This window comes from Herpailurus yagouaroundi, unplaced genomic scaffold, assembly GCF_014898765.1.
Source record: "Herpailurus yagouaroundi ecotype Mexico unplaced genomic scaffold, PumYag 201, whole genome shotgun sequence".
NCBI lineage: Eukaryota > Metazoa > Chordata > Mammalia > Carnivora > Felidae > Herpailurus > Herpailurus yagouaroundi.
In genome coordinates this window covers 6,067,727-6,081,917 of record NW_024412432.1, presented here as the reverse complement: position 1 = coordinate 6,081,917, position 14,191 = coordinate 6,067,727, and the positions used below count along the sequence as shown (strand labels likewise).

Sequence of the window (14,191 nt, the reverse complement as noted above, 5' to 3'; positions counted from 1 at the left end):
GCTTTGGGGCTCACTTTTCTACCAGGTCGTAAAGTCAAAACAACTTATCGATTTCTGGAGGTTTAACTTCTAACCTGATGGAGCTAAAAACTGCCTGCCATCTTATCATGGATTGTTAGTCAAACATGCAGTGACAGTCTCTGGGGGAGTCAGGTGAGGGTCAGACAGGCTTATTGGGAGGTGCTCCAGCAGGACATAAAATGTGAAGCGATTATCCCTCTACCTTTCAGAGGCTTGGTGCATGGTTTTCCTTTAACAGGAGTATGGATTTATGATTGCTGCTCTTCTGAGTATCACTAATTGAACACTTCTGCAGTGTGGAGTCCTGATTTGGGGTCTTCAAATGATGACCAGCCTTCCTAGATGAAGAATAATCTTGAATTACATGTATCTAAACTCCTCAGACTAATGCTTAGTATGTGCTAGGCATAATTCTAAGTGTTTGCAAGTATAATTTCACTTAACTGGTACAATAATGCTGTGAAGTATGTATATCAGAAATAGAACCAATAGGATATGCACCTATAGAGAAAGAGGTTTATTACAAGGACTTGGCTCATGTGGTTACGGAGGCTGGCAAGTTCAGATCTGCAGTGTAGGCTGGAGGACTTAAGACCTAAGAGGGCAGTTGGTACAGATGAAGTCCAAAGTCAGTCTTCTGGAGAACTTTTTTCTTACTTGGGGGAGGGTTAGTCTTTTTGTTCTATTCAGGCCTACAACTGGTTGGACAAGGCCCACCCACACTAGGGAGAGTGATCTGCTTTCCTCTTCTGTTAAAATGTTAACCTCATCCCAAAACACCTTAGCGGAAACACCCACAATAACGTTTGATCACATGTTTGGCTTAGTCAGGTTGACATATAAAATGAACCATCACAGTGCAGATTATTGTAATTTCCATTTTTCTGAGGAGGGAAATGGAGGCTCAGAGTATGGCAGCAACGAGCCCAAGGTCACATAGCCCGTGGGCTGGTGCTCTTAACCACTCTTGTGTCAGCCCTTTCAAGTGACTTTACAATTATCCATGTGCCCAAATCTTCCCGGTTTTCTTCAAGGGCTTTGAGCCCCTTGCCCTTCTTAGACTGAATCAACTTCCACACCCAACAACCTTTCTTTCAGAGGCTTGTCCCTCACCACCCACCCCTGTTCTTTCCATCCGCCATCACCACGCACATGCCACCCGCTGAGGGGCCACCTCCCTGCGCCTGGCATGTCAGGCCATGCAAACCTTGGCCCACCCTCTCTCCCCTTCTTGCTCTTGCATCCTGCTAAGCCAAAGCCATCACCTCTGCTACCCTTCCCTTCCTGTCTCACTTCTCTTCACTGGCACTTCCTTTTCCCTGGGGATCTATACAAAAATCCCACTCATCCTTCGAGGTCTTCCTACATGAAGGCTTCCTGCTTTCCTTACTTTGGGAGGAATATATCCTTCCCGAAAGCGTGTCCGGATGCTCCGAGTCTTGTTTGGAAGCAGGATTTGGTTCTCCAGGATGTTTGGTCAAGAGCAGACAGAAGGAAGAAGGGGTGATGAGACCAGATGAGCAAGAAGGGACACAGATGAGTTAAAGTAAGTTAAAGCAATTATTTGGGAGAGGGTGAAAGGCATGGAGGTTGAAGGTCAGAGGAAGGAGGGCTTCTGCATCCTATCCTCATGCTGGGTTTATTATAAGTAAGAAGCCTTTTCCCCAAAGCCCTGGGCAGAGTTGATCTCTCACTCCCTGTACTCGCCCTACCCCAGACCCCACCCCCACCCATCACCACTTCTTTGAATGTAGTGTGCGTTGTGCTAAATTGCCATGCCACCTTCCTGTGTGGGACCAAGTCATCTTCAGTGGGTGCTGTCCAAACCCAGCAGTGCTGAGATATAAGGCACTCAGTGATGCTGGGGTGTGATAGGGTGAGGGCATCAGTTGTAAGCATGCATGGGGTTATGATCGGTGTCTTCAGTGGCTCTTAGAAACAGGCCATAGATGAGGATTTGTGTGCAATTGACATATGAGAAGTGTGCTTCCGGGAAGACCGGTAAGGAGCCCTTCTGGGGAGGAGGGCATGACAGGGAGGGAAGAAACCAAGTGAAGCAGCGAGGGCACATCAAGTCCGGCTGGGGTGGCTTCAGCCTGGTGGCTACCAACTCTGCAGGGGAAGTTACATCTGGCTGCAAAAGTAGACCTGAAAATGAAGGAGCTGGGCTTTAAAGCCCACCTCCCCAAGTCACTGGCTAGTGATCTCCCACGGGGAAGGCGAAGAGTACAGAGATGGTAAAAAGGGTCTGAGGGGTCTGGTTAGAGCACCAACATCATCCACCAGCGACACTGACCAGTGGGCTCTAACCAGAATTGTACAGTAATGCAGTGAAGTGTTATTTGGGACCAACCCGGCAGAAGTCATCAGACATCAGGTTGATCTGTTCACTGCTGAATCCTCAGTCCTTAGTGCGCCTGGCACATGGTAGTGACTCTATTGTGCGTTGGATGAATGAACCAGGGGAGACAGGTACAGCAAGAGATAGCATCATTTTTGCATTCTATACTCCCTAGGGAGTTTTTAAGAGTTCAAAAAGTGTGGGTAAGACATGACTGATTTTTCCTGGAGTCCTGGAAACTTCAGATCTTGGGTGCTTCTTGCCTGGTAGAATTGCTCTCCAGAAACTGCAGGTTTGTGAGCAGCAGGGTTTTCCTGGGGCCCCTCCACCTTCTCCTGGCCCCTGCATCTTTCTTCTCATGTTGAAGAAATGACCCTTTGTGGGGTCATGCACAGGGATTATATTCTTTTTTGGTATATCATGGTAGCCACCAGTAGTTAAAGGTACATTACATGGACCCAGATCAAATTTTGCCCTATGTAGACATGTATTAAACACACATTTGTTAGCAAGCAGGCACAGATCACTTCATTCTCTGTCTGTGAGCTCAACAAAGCCCCAGCTTTCCGGGCCTGGGTTCAGAGGCACTGATGCAGTCATAGCGTAGAGGTCAGATTTAATTAATTTTGTATGGATCATGCAACTAGAATCCTCAAAAACTGACTGGATATGGGACCGTTTATGGAATGGCCTCAAGTACCATTCCTAAAGGGAAGGGCCACTGGACCCGCAGTAAACTCTTCTCTGGGTCAAGGCTGGTGTCTCTGGGTCCTTGTCCAGGGTCTGCATGAGGGACAGGAGCGGCCCTCACCCTGCACAGCTGGCAAGGGACAGCAGGTGCTCAGCACTGAATGTGCTCTCCGCAGGGCCTGCAGGGAGGACACAGGGAGGCATGTCCAGGGTTTCAGGGAAGCAGGGCCCCTGCTGGCCTCTGTGTGTAAGCTCTGGGAGAAAGTGTCCTTTCTGCACTGATGTAAAAACTCCAACTACAGTCCTGGGAAATGCAACTTTGGAGCAGAAGTCACTTTTGCGCACAGAAAAGTTGCTGCTCACCCCCCATCCCCCACCCCCCATACCTCTCACCACAGGTGCACTCTCCTGGCTAGGGCACAGGGCTTGGAGCAGAGTGGGGTCTGGGAGCACCCCCCTCACTCACACTGCATATCCTTGCTCGGTGGTTCACTTCTCCACCTCCCAGTGGGCCATCCTGTTGATGACAAAAGTCTATGGGCAGTCGGGACCTCTCCCTGTCTTGGGTGGGATCATGGGTGTCATTCTGGGCCTGTTCAGACCTTGGGGAGGACTCCTTACCTTTTTTAAAAAATGTTGTTATTTTATTTATTTAATTTTTTTTGAAGTTTATTTAGAGAGAGAGAGAGAGAGAAAGAGAGAGAGAGAGAGAGGTAGAGAAGGAGGGAAAGAGAGAATCCCAAGCAGGCTCTGTACTGACCGTGCAGAGCCTGACACAGGGCTCCATCTCACAAACCTTGAGATCATGACCTGAGCTGAAATCAAGAGTCTGATGCTTATCCAACTGAGCCACCCAGGTGCCCCAAGACTCAGTATTTTTTTTTTTTAATGTTTATTTATTTTTGACAGAGAGATAGAGAGAGAGAGAGAGAGAGAGAGAGAGAGAGAGAGAGAGAGAATGAATGAGCGGGGGAGAGACAGAGAGAGAGGGAGGCACAGAATCCGAAGCAGGCTCCAGGCTCTGAACTCACAGACTGAGATCATGACCTGAGCCGAAGTTGGAGGCTCAACCGACTGAGCCACCCAGGTGCCCCAGGACTCAGTACCTTTAAGTACCTGCTCCCCCAGGGAAACCAAAGACCCAGGGTAAGTCTGGTGATGGAAAGTGGGTTTCTCCCAAAGCATCCCGTGTTTCACATTTGCCAGTTACTTTTCCAAACCCATGTCATTCAGGCACTGCTTAGCAGGAGCTGGCATTTGAGCCTCTCAGCTATTCATGGACAATGTAAGCAAAACTATCAGGAGATGGGGCTGGTGGTCAAAGCTTGGAGGGAGGTGTAGGGGTGGGATCTGCGAGCAAGGCAGGGAGGCGAGGTGGTGGGAGCTGGGAGGAGGGTCACTTCACATGCCCGGGGTGAGAAGACACAGGCTCTGAGCTATTCCAGGTGTGTTTGCTTCCATGTAGCCAGCCAGGAAGGTGACGAAATGTCCTGCTGTTCCCTCCCTGGGAGCTTACCAGGGACCCATAACACAGCCAGAGTGGCTGAGGCAGAGGTTAAATTTCCCCCAAATCTCTCTGGATGACGCTGACCTAGAGGGAGCCAGGACCTGCCCAGTGGCTGGCCTGCACCTTTGAGTTCATTTCTGGATCTGGGGGTAGCATGGACTCTGCCTGGCCTCTCTTCCCCTCCAATGGTGGCGGCTGTAACCCACATGATGACAAGGGCTTCTGAATATATCTCCAAATATCTCCTAGCAAATTACTTGGGGAGGATGATGCGGCCTGCCGCAGAGAACCTTGCCCTTGCTCCCAACCGAGACCTGCCGCTGGGAAGGCAGCGTGGGGTCAGGCACGGCTGTGGAGAAAATGGCATTAACACAGCGGCCAGACTGATGAGAAGTACGGAGTGCGGTGGACGGAGCGCCCCTGCTGAAAACCAGTGCCGGCAGGCTGTGGCTGGTTTCGGTTTTACAGATGATGTTGCAGATTTGCGTGTGGATTTAATGCTTAGTTTTATGAGTATGGGAGGGGTCTTGCGGGGGGGAGGGGCGCTGCATCATAGATGTCTTCTCATCTGGCCTCATTATACTGATGGCTGAGGCTTAGAGGGAGTAGGTAATTTCTTGGGATTTCACAGCCACGTGGCTGCAGAGGGAGAATGAGAAACCAGAGACCCCGCCCTCCCAGCTGCTGCCCAAAAGAGAGGGCGTGTGGTGGAGTGGTGACATGAGTGAGGGGCTTCGGACAAGCCATTTAACAATCTGTGCCTCAGTTTCCCCCTCTTATTAAAACACGGGTGTTGTGCTAGGGTTCCCTCTCTCAGACACCAGATTCCACAATTCCGATTCCTTCCATACACATTCTGGCTTTTCCGTTTTCCATTTTCATAAAGCACAATGATCTGATCAATTCCTTAAAACTACCAGTTAGCATTTACTTCTAACAGCACATCATTAGAAAAAAGGATACTTTGTTGGGCAATTTCAAACGATTCATTATATAATAAACCAAAAAGTTAAAGCTTGCAATGTACCCAATTAATTGTGAAAGTATCAATTAAGGAAAAACAACTAATGTTTGGGTTCCTTTCTCATGAAATGTAAATGTAAACATTTTGTCTGATAATCTTCAAGTTAGCAATGTTAAGAGCAGCTTGAAGTGTGGCACATACAGGTCACCTAATCGCCTAATTAGGTGTATAATATACATACCTTGTATGAATTAATAAAATATTCATAGCAAAATGCATACTGTCATTGCATGTTGGAGTTTCAAATGCAAGGCAGTCCTCAGTGTCTCTTACTGTTTTACCTCACGTTTTATGGTGAAAAGAACAGCTTTAAATCCAAATGACAGTCCTGCCTTAGCTTAAAGCTAAATTCTCTTTTCTGCTTATTATGGATCTTTTGTTGAGAAGTCTGTTTTGCTTGCTGTTTGCTACGAGCATTGTGAAACCTTTCCTGAATGTGACCCGCTATGTAATAGAATAAGTTGTAAAACTTCCTAAATGTAGTCTGGTATGTAATAGAATAAGTGATTGTACATGAACTAACCGGCATTTCTCGCTTCTGTAAACCTGCTTGCTTAACATATTTTCCCCTTCCCCTTGGTTCCTCAGGTACTTGAGAAAAGAGAAAAATGAGAGACCTGGGCAAACTGTTTGCCTAGTTATCCTGGTCCGAGAAAAACAAACTTAGCTTAAATCCACTTGCTTAACCAGCTTGTTCCGCTTCTGTACAACTGCTTGGCGTAACCGCAAAGAATCCCTAACTTCCCCATAACTTGTTTGTACCTGTCTATAAAAAGGCTGTAAAAACCTCACTCGGGGCCTCTTGCGTCACCGGCGACGAGTGGTCGGAGGACCAGGTTCGAGCCAGCAATAAACGACCCTTGCCGCTTGGCTTTGACTTAGGACTCTGGTGGTCTCTTGTGGGGGGTTTCGCGACCTCGGGCATTACAATGGCATTACAGATTCATTATTATACACAGCATTCTCTTGTAACTAATTGTAAAGATCTTTGGAAGGGATTCTGTTAGTTCCCTTGGCCACCTGTTTCAGGATTATAACCACTTGGCCCATAGAAGGTTTTTGGGGGGTTTGTTAAGACTAAAATTTCTCACAAAGCAGGACCACTTGGGCTCTTAGGGCAGCTGAAGCTAATCTGGTCTGGCTCATCTTGTGCGCTGGTGCCCAGGAGTGTTCAGGACCAGAGAGGGTCCTTGGAGTTGCAGCATTTAGCAGCAGATCATGGGTGCTGTGGAATCAGCCCAGATTTCTGCTAAATGCTGGCAGGAGGCTTAGAGCTGAGCACTTGAGAACAGGTCCCTTAGGGCAGGGACAGGGAGCAATGCTGGTGAGACACTGGACTTGAGGTTAATGACAAGGTATAGATCCCTAAGTATTCAGGTGAATCTGCATGAGCCCAGGAAGCAAGTGCTGTGTAATCTCACAAAGGCCCATTCCTTCTCTGTTTTCTAATCTGTAAAATGAGGTTGGACTAGGGAGTTTCTGAGACTTCCACCAAGGGTGGTCTGAGATGATTTTATGTGGGCAAGAACAGCCATTTGGTTAAAATTCTGTCTGTGATCTATTATTTACCGTTTTTTCCTGTTGTATTTGTGAGAGATGGGATTTTGTCAATTGCAAGAGAAAGGGACTGTTGCATGAGCTACAGTAGGTGAAAAAAAATCAAGCTGCAGATGGGGCGGGGCGTATGTTTATTCAGTGTCTGCAGCGAGCCAGGGATACAGCAGTGAACACAATAGGCAAACGTGCCCTTATTGGTGTAGACAATGAGGATATCCGTGTGTGTGCTTACAGCACCTCCCGCAGGCTTAGACAAGAAATGCTCAGGTAATTAATGCCTCTGGGGCCAAGGTGGGGAGATTGACGTTCCATTGTGGAGCTTTTGGACCCTCTGAGTTTTGTGACATGTGAATGTATTTCCATTAATATAAATAGAATAGTTTCAAGAAGAGAAGGTGCCTTCCATCTCGCCGCCTGTGCCTCACGCGGGTACTGGCGGCGCTGGGGAAGGGGGCGAGCGCCTGTGATGACCCAGAGTGGCCATGTGGTGGCAGTGTTTCACTTTGGTCGGCCCAAGGCAACCCGCCCTCGTTTTAATGAACTCCCCTCTGCGGATTTCTGGGCTCCTCCTTCTAGGGTTTTATGGGCCTCAAGTGAAGATGCAAAATAGTATCCTGAGTGGAAAATAATGGCTGTAACAGATATCCTCTGGCTCCTCCCTGTCTTCTGTTAGAACATTTCCCGGCTAAGAGCCCCTTAGCTGCTGGCAGGGGGTTTGTATTGCAGAGAGGAATCCAAGGGAGAAGTTGGGCTGATGTGTGCCTTGCAAGAGAGCGAGGTCACATCAACCCTGCACGGGTGCCAGGGACGGTGTGAGTCCCCCAGAGCCTAAGGAAGTGACTGGCTTTCATGGGGAGCTTGGGTTTTACTTCCACCTACCAGCCAGAGCCCTGGGGCCCATTCTTTCTGAGGGGGCAGGGGGCACAGTCCTCCACACAAGACCTCCAGAGGGCAAAGCTGTCAAAAGTGAGGGAAATGCACAAGAATGAGGACCTCGGGCAGGTTAGGGGATGCTTGTTGACCAAGTTCCTTTTTGGGGAGATTTGGGTGCTGATTCACTTTGGAGGTTCTGGGTACCCCAGTTCACAGCTGCCAGAGGATCCCTGGGGAAATGAATAAACACCCAGATTCTGGGGCTCTGCCACTGCTCAGTCTGTTCTGTGCGTCTGGGTTGGAGCCCAGGAGTGTGGGAGTTTAATAAGCTCCCAGGAGAACCCACGGGACCCTGGGGTCCAATGTCTAGGGATGCTTTTGCATTTCCTTCCAGGGGGAAATGTGTGACTGTGGAAGTGATAGCTCCATGCGGAGGACATGACCCTGGAATCCATTTCTTGAAGCTCCTGAGTTTTGTCTGCATTCATATTCTCAAGATGCTGTTGGACCTTCCCTGGGCAGAAAGCAGATTCTATGCCTGGTGAGGCCTGTCCTTCCATTCCAGGCTTTCCCACCTCATAGGGTGATGACTCCCAGGAGGGCCTCTTGGCTCTCATCTCATAATGGGGTGGGGGGGGGGGGAGGCTCAGCTTTAGACTTTAAATTCCTTTTGTTATGAAAAAAAATGTAAACATATACAAAAGAAAAGCAAATAGTTTAATGAGTCGTATTTCTCCATTATGTAGACTCAGCAGTTATTAAGATTTTGCTATATTGTTTCACCTAATGATATTTTTTGGGTCTTTGTTTTTGATAAGATACTTTCAAGCAAAAACAAAGCATCTAGTCATATCTCCCTTTATAGGGGCATTTTCTCCATAATTTCTATGCCATTGTCACATGTTAATAATAGCTTCCAGGTGTTATTAATTCCCAATCTATTCTCAAATTTCTCTAAAACTGTCTCAAAAATATCTTTTGAGGAGTGTCTGGGTGGTTTAGTTGGCTAAGTGTCTGACTCTTGATTTCAGCTTAGGTCATGATGCAGGATTGTGGGATCAAGTCCCATGCTCAGCAAGGAGCCTACTTAAGATTCTCTCTTTTCTCCTCTGCCCCCCTCCCCTGCTTGCACTCTCTCTCTAAAAAATAAAAGCAGTTTTACTTAAAAAAACTTTTTTAATGTTTATTTTATTTTTGAGAGAGAGAGCGACAGAGTGAGAGCAGGGGAGGGGCAGAGAGAGAGGGGGACACAGAATCCGAAGCAGGCTCCAGGCTCTGAGCTGTCAGCACAGAGCCCGACATGGGGCTCAAACTCATGAACCGAACCGTGAGATCATGACCTGAGCTGAAGTAGGATGCTTAACCAACTGAGCCACCCAGGCACCCCAAGTCTTTTTATATTGAGTTTGAAGTCTAGACTTTGACATGATGTCCTAAAATCTCCTTAAATGTGCAGTTGCAGAGGTACACTGATGGGGTGTTTAAAACACAGCACAATGTTTTAGTCCCAAACACAAAGCCCTGGTGAGGAACCTCACAGGGTCAGAGTTGGAGGGGTTTTGGGGATCATTCAGCTCCCACTCTCTCTGGTTGGAGTTTTTCGACAGGTTAAGAACTGCTGTGCATTCAGCATTCCCCCAGACTCTTCCTGGGTCCCCCAACGGTCAGGGTGTAGACTTGGAATAGAGAAGCCCATTAGCCGTCTGACCTTGGGTGAGTTCCTCACCTCCCCGGAAGTCAGAACACTCCAGCACTGAAGGTAGAGGAGAAGCTTGCTGAACAGATCTCCATTTAACCATGTCTCCCGCGTGGCTGCCCTTTGTCCACTCCATGTGCTGACAGATGCCTATGGCTCAGCTGGAGACACTTGTGGAGCTTGGACACATCGAGCTTGAGAGGCAGGCCTTCCCACAAGCAGACATGTTCTCCCCCAAATCTGTCCATGGAAGCTCTCCTTGATATTATACGCACAGAGTTTAATCAAATATCATAAAAATAGCTGAAATACAGATGCCAAAAAGAAATAGAGGTGTCTCTATCTTCTCTGTAATGGTTGGATACAGTGTAAAGATTTGGGGAGGCAAGCTGATAAAAAACTGGCCTCCTGATCCTCAACTTCGTTGAAACAAAATTGACATACAAACACTGTAAGATGTACAGTGTGATGATTTGATATATGCATGTGTGAAATGATTACCAGAGTAAGTTTAATTAATACACATCACCTCGTGTAGCTACAATTTTGTGTGTGTGTTGAGAACTTTTTAAAAGTTATTTTTTTGGTAAATGTGTAGTTATTTATTTTGAGAGAGAGAGAGGGAAAGTGCACGCACACGTGAGCAAGCAGGGGAGGGGCACAGAGAGGGAGAGAGAGAGAATCCCAAGCAGGCTCCTTGCTGATAGTGCAGAACTGTGAGATCATACCTGAGCTGAGATCAAGAGTCAGATGCTTAGCCGACTGGCCACCCGGGTGCCCCAGAGAACTTTTAAGACCTATTCTCTTAGCAACTTTCAAATATACATCAGGATATTAACTATCATCCCCATGCTCTACATTAGATCTCCAGAACTTATTGAATAACTGGCAGTTTGTACCCTTTGACCAATATTTCCCCATTTCTCCCACCCGTTCCCCCCAGCCCCCTGGCAAGCACCATTCTACCTTTTGCTTCTGTGAGTTTGACTTTTGGATTCTGCATGTAAGTGATATCATCCAGTGTCTTTCTCTGTGTGACTTATTTTGCTCAGCATATTTCCTTTTTTATGGCTGAATAATGTCTTTCTATCTATTTATCTATCTAGCCAGCCAGCCAGCCAGCCAGCCATCTCATTCTTTTAATTCATTCATCCATTGATGGACACAGGTTGTTTCCATGTCTTGGCTCTTGTGAATAGTGCTGCAGTGAACATGGAGGTATAGTTATCACTTCAAGATAGTGATTACATTTACTTTGGCTAGATACTCAGACGTGGAACTGCCAGATAATATGGTAAAAACTGGCTTCTGAATCGGGTGTAGAGGAGATGGTTGTAAGACCTGGGGAAAGTCCAGACTGCTTCTTAAGAGAGTTTAAGTTCTTGCTCGCTTTAAGGAAATGGAAACTGGAAATCAATGTCAACACATAGAGGTAGAGTTTACGAAAGATAGACCAGGTAGATCTAATCAGCAGATTTCTTCACAGAAAGGCCTTGGGTCAACACCAGCATTGGGGAATGAAAAAAACGTATGTATTAAGTTGAAATTAAATATTTAAGGTATGTATGTACCATCTTTTATGATTCTCTGCTTTAACTTACTTTTTTTTCAATTAACCACCCATCTACAGGGGATAATGTTGGATATAAGGATGCTGTATTAATAATAAATGCTTATCTCAGAGGACGAATGTGAGGAAGAAATGAGATTACACAAATTTTCTACTCCAGTGTCTGGCACACAGCAGGCACTCTAAATACGAATTCTCATTTTCTTCTCTTTCTTTCCAGTGGTAAGGAACCACAACTTCCCAAGAGAGCTGATTCCATTTCTAAAAAGCTCTGGATTGTGAGAAGCTCTTCTAAAGCCTGCTTATAATTTCTACCTGTTAGCCCTAGTTTTGTCTTGTGGGTATACACAGAACCAAGGCCATCTACGTGTATTTGAAGACAACCATCTTGTCCATTCAGGAACCTTTTCTTCTCTACACCCAACCCAAATGTTTTTGTTTTTAACTGTCCTTCATATGATACTTTTTAAATATTTCCCATTCATTGTTTTGCCCATTTCTCTCTGGGCTCACTCCACATGACTTACATAATACCCCAGATGTAGGTAACATTCTCTACATGGCTCCATAGAGCTACTCCACCACTTTGCCCTTATTTTGGACACTCCCTTCCAATGGGGCCATCTGCCTCTGCATGGGTGTTCTAACAGTGTCAAATGTTGCAAATACAGGCCTTGCTTCCAATGAAAACTTTCCGGTCCTTTTCTTTAGACACTGCTGTGAGGACAGGCCTGCTTCATCCTGAAATTGTACGTTTGATTTTTTTCAGCCCATATGCAGAAATTTCTATGAATTACATTTAATGCTGTTGGTTTCAGACCAGTTTTAAAAAAATGTTTGTTTTTGAGAGAGAGAGAGAGAGAGAGAGAGAGAGAGAAAGAGAGACAAAATGCAGGTGGGGGAGGGGCAAAGAGAGAGGGAGACACAGAAACCGAAGCAGGCTCCAGACTCTGAGCTGTCAGCACAGAGTCTGATGGGGGGCTTGAACTCCTGAGCTGTGACATCATGACCTGAGCCGAAGTCAGATGCTTAATCCACTGAGCCACTCAGGCACCCCTCAGCCCAGTTTTCTAACTCGAGTCCTTTTTTTCCCCTTTGGAATTTTGATGCAAATCATCCACGAGTCTTTTCTCTACCTTGATGTTGGCTAACTTGGCAAAGGGACTTTCTAGGTCTTTCCTCAAGCTGCTGGTAAGTATATTGGACAGTAAAGGGATTGGGTGACAGTGATGTGACACATTATAAGAGGTCCTTACCTGCCTCCAATTCATTTAACCTTCAATTCATTCAATTTGTTATGCTGCATATGCATTGTGCTAAATGCCTTGGGACATAGCAGCGGACAAGCAAAAATTCCATCTTTACGAAGCTTACATTTTAGTGGATGTCATTTTGGCTAGTAAGTCTTGCCACCATGACATATATGCCTTTGTATTTATTTAATTCAGCTCACGCTTAGTCATAATAATAATTTGTTGAGTGTTGAAACTTGTTTCTGGTCTTCAGGCACATAATAGGTGGCAGCTGATACAGAACAGATAAGCTCAAGTGTTCAACCACTAGATTGGCAAAAAGCTTATTAGTATACTCTTGGAAGTTCCCTCTCCTTTCTGGGTCACTCATGAGCCCTTTGAAAGGTTTGCTGTCTAAAAGGAAATTTCTCCAAACTTCCATTTTCAGGTATGGAAAATCTTCCCTTGATCAGCACTTTGTAGTGGCTGTTTCTTGCCACTTGGGGGCGCTGCTGAACAGATTGTCCTGGTCTCAACCCGTTACCCTCCCCCCAACCCCCTTTCTAATTGACCGCCTGATACCTGCTCCACCAGTACAAGCTTGTACTCTTCAAAGGAAGGCGATTTCGCTTTCTCTGGGCCTCAGTCTGGAGTTTTCTCAGTTCTTGGTCATTCTCCTCCGGGGGTGGTGTTCCATAGGTGGCTCAGGGGACCTCCCCCTAAGACCTGTAACCCTGCTTTTCTTTACTTTGGAGAATATTGTGCGTAGGTAGGTGGAGAGATTGAGACTAGAGTTGAGATGTTTTTCCTTTGCAATCCTCAAAAATCTAAAAAATGTATTCCATTCCCTTCTTGAGATCATGTGAATTGGTCAAAGCCTTCCCAATTCTTTTTCTTGTGAAGTGAAAAGAATTGGATTTTTTCCTAAGGAAGGAATAGGTGATGAGGTGCCACCATAGGGGGTGCTGCTGACCACTGATTGCTCTCCATACATACAGCATCGGGTCGTGGGGTTTGTAGCAGTAGCACAAAGGAGGATGGGCAAGATACGGTGGTGGGGAAGGAATTTCTTTTTCCTTTTTCTTTTAAGGTTTATTTATTTTTGAGAGAAGGAGAGCACGAGAAGGGGAGAGACAAAAAGAGAGGGGGGCATAGAGGATCTTAAGCCGGATCTGCTCTGACAGCAGCAAGCTCTATGTGGGGCTCAAACTCACGAACTGTAAGATCATGACCTGACCCGACTGAGCCACCCAGAAGCCCCAGAAATTTCAAAACTTAGTGTATGGGTTGCCATTTCTTAGAGGCCACTGTGCATCTTTAAATATCAGGGGGATGCATCATATAATTTGATCCCCAGAATAGCCCTGTAAGGTAGCATCATTTTAGCCATTTCACAGATGGGGAGGCAGGTTTGGAGAAGCACAGTGAGGAGTTTGGATGTTGGGTCAGTGGGGCCCTGAAGTCTGATTTGGTCCATCACACTATTCTCTGTGTGGCTCACAGGTTCCTGCTCTCTGTATTGACCTGGACCTCCCTGTGCCATCGTTTAAGCATAGAGGGATTGCAGGGGGCCTGGAGGCCCAATAGGTTTCCTGTGGACCAACAGCTTCAGAGAGGGATTTCCCTTTACAAAGAACTGCTGATTTGATCCCTGAAGCAGTACATTTCATTAACCCAATT

General features: G+C 46.5%; 1 long non-coding RNA gene across 1 annotated transcript; it reads left to right on the top strand.

Annotated features, from left to right (window-relative positions):
* The first annotated feature begins 279 nt into the window (after positions 1-279).
* LOC121014140 (uncharacterized) lies at positions 280-6,105 on the top strand. Its single transcript, XR_005783059.1, has 3 exons — positions 280-290; positions 4,204-4,207; positions 5,998-6,105. It is a non-coding gene; the product is annotated as an uncharacterized LOC121014140 (long non-coding RNA).
* The last annotated feature ends 8,086 nt before the right edge of the window (positions 6,106-14,191 follow it).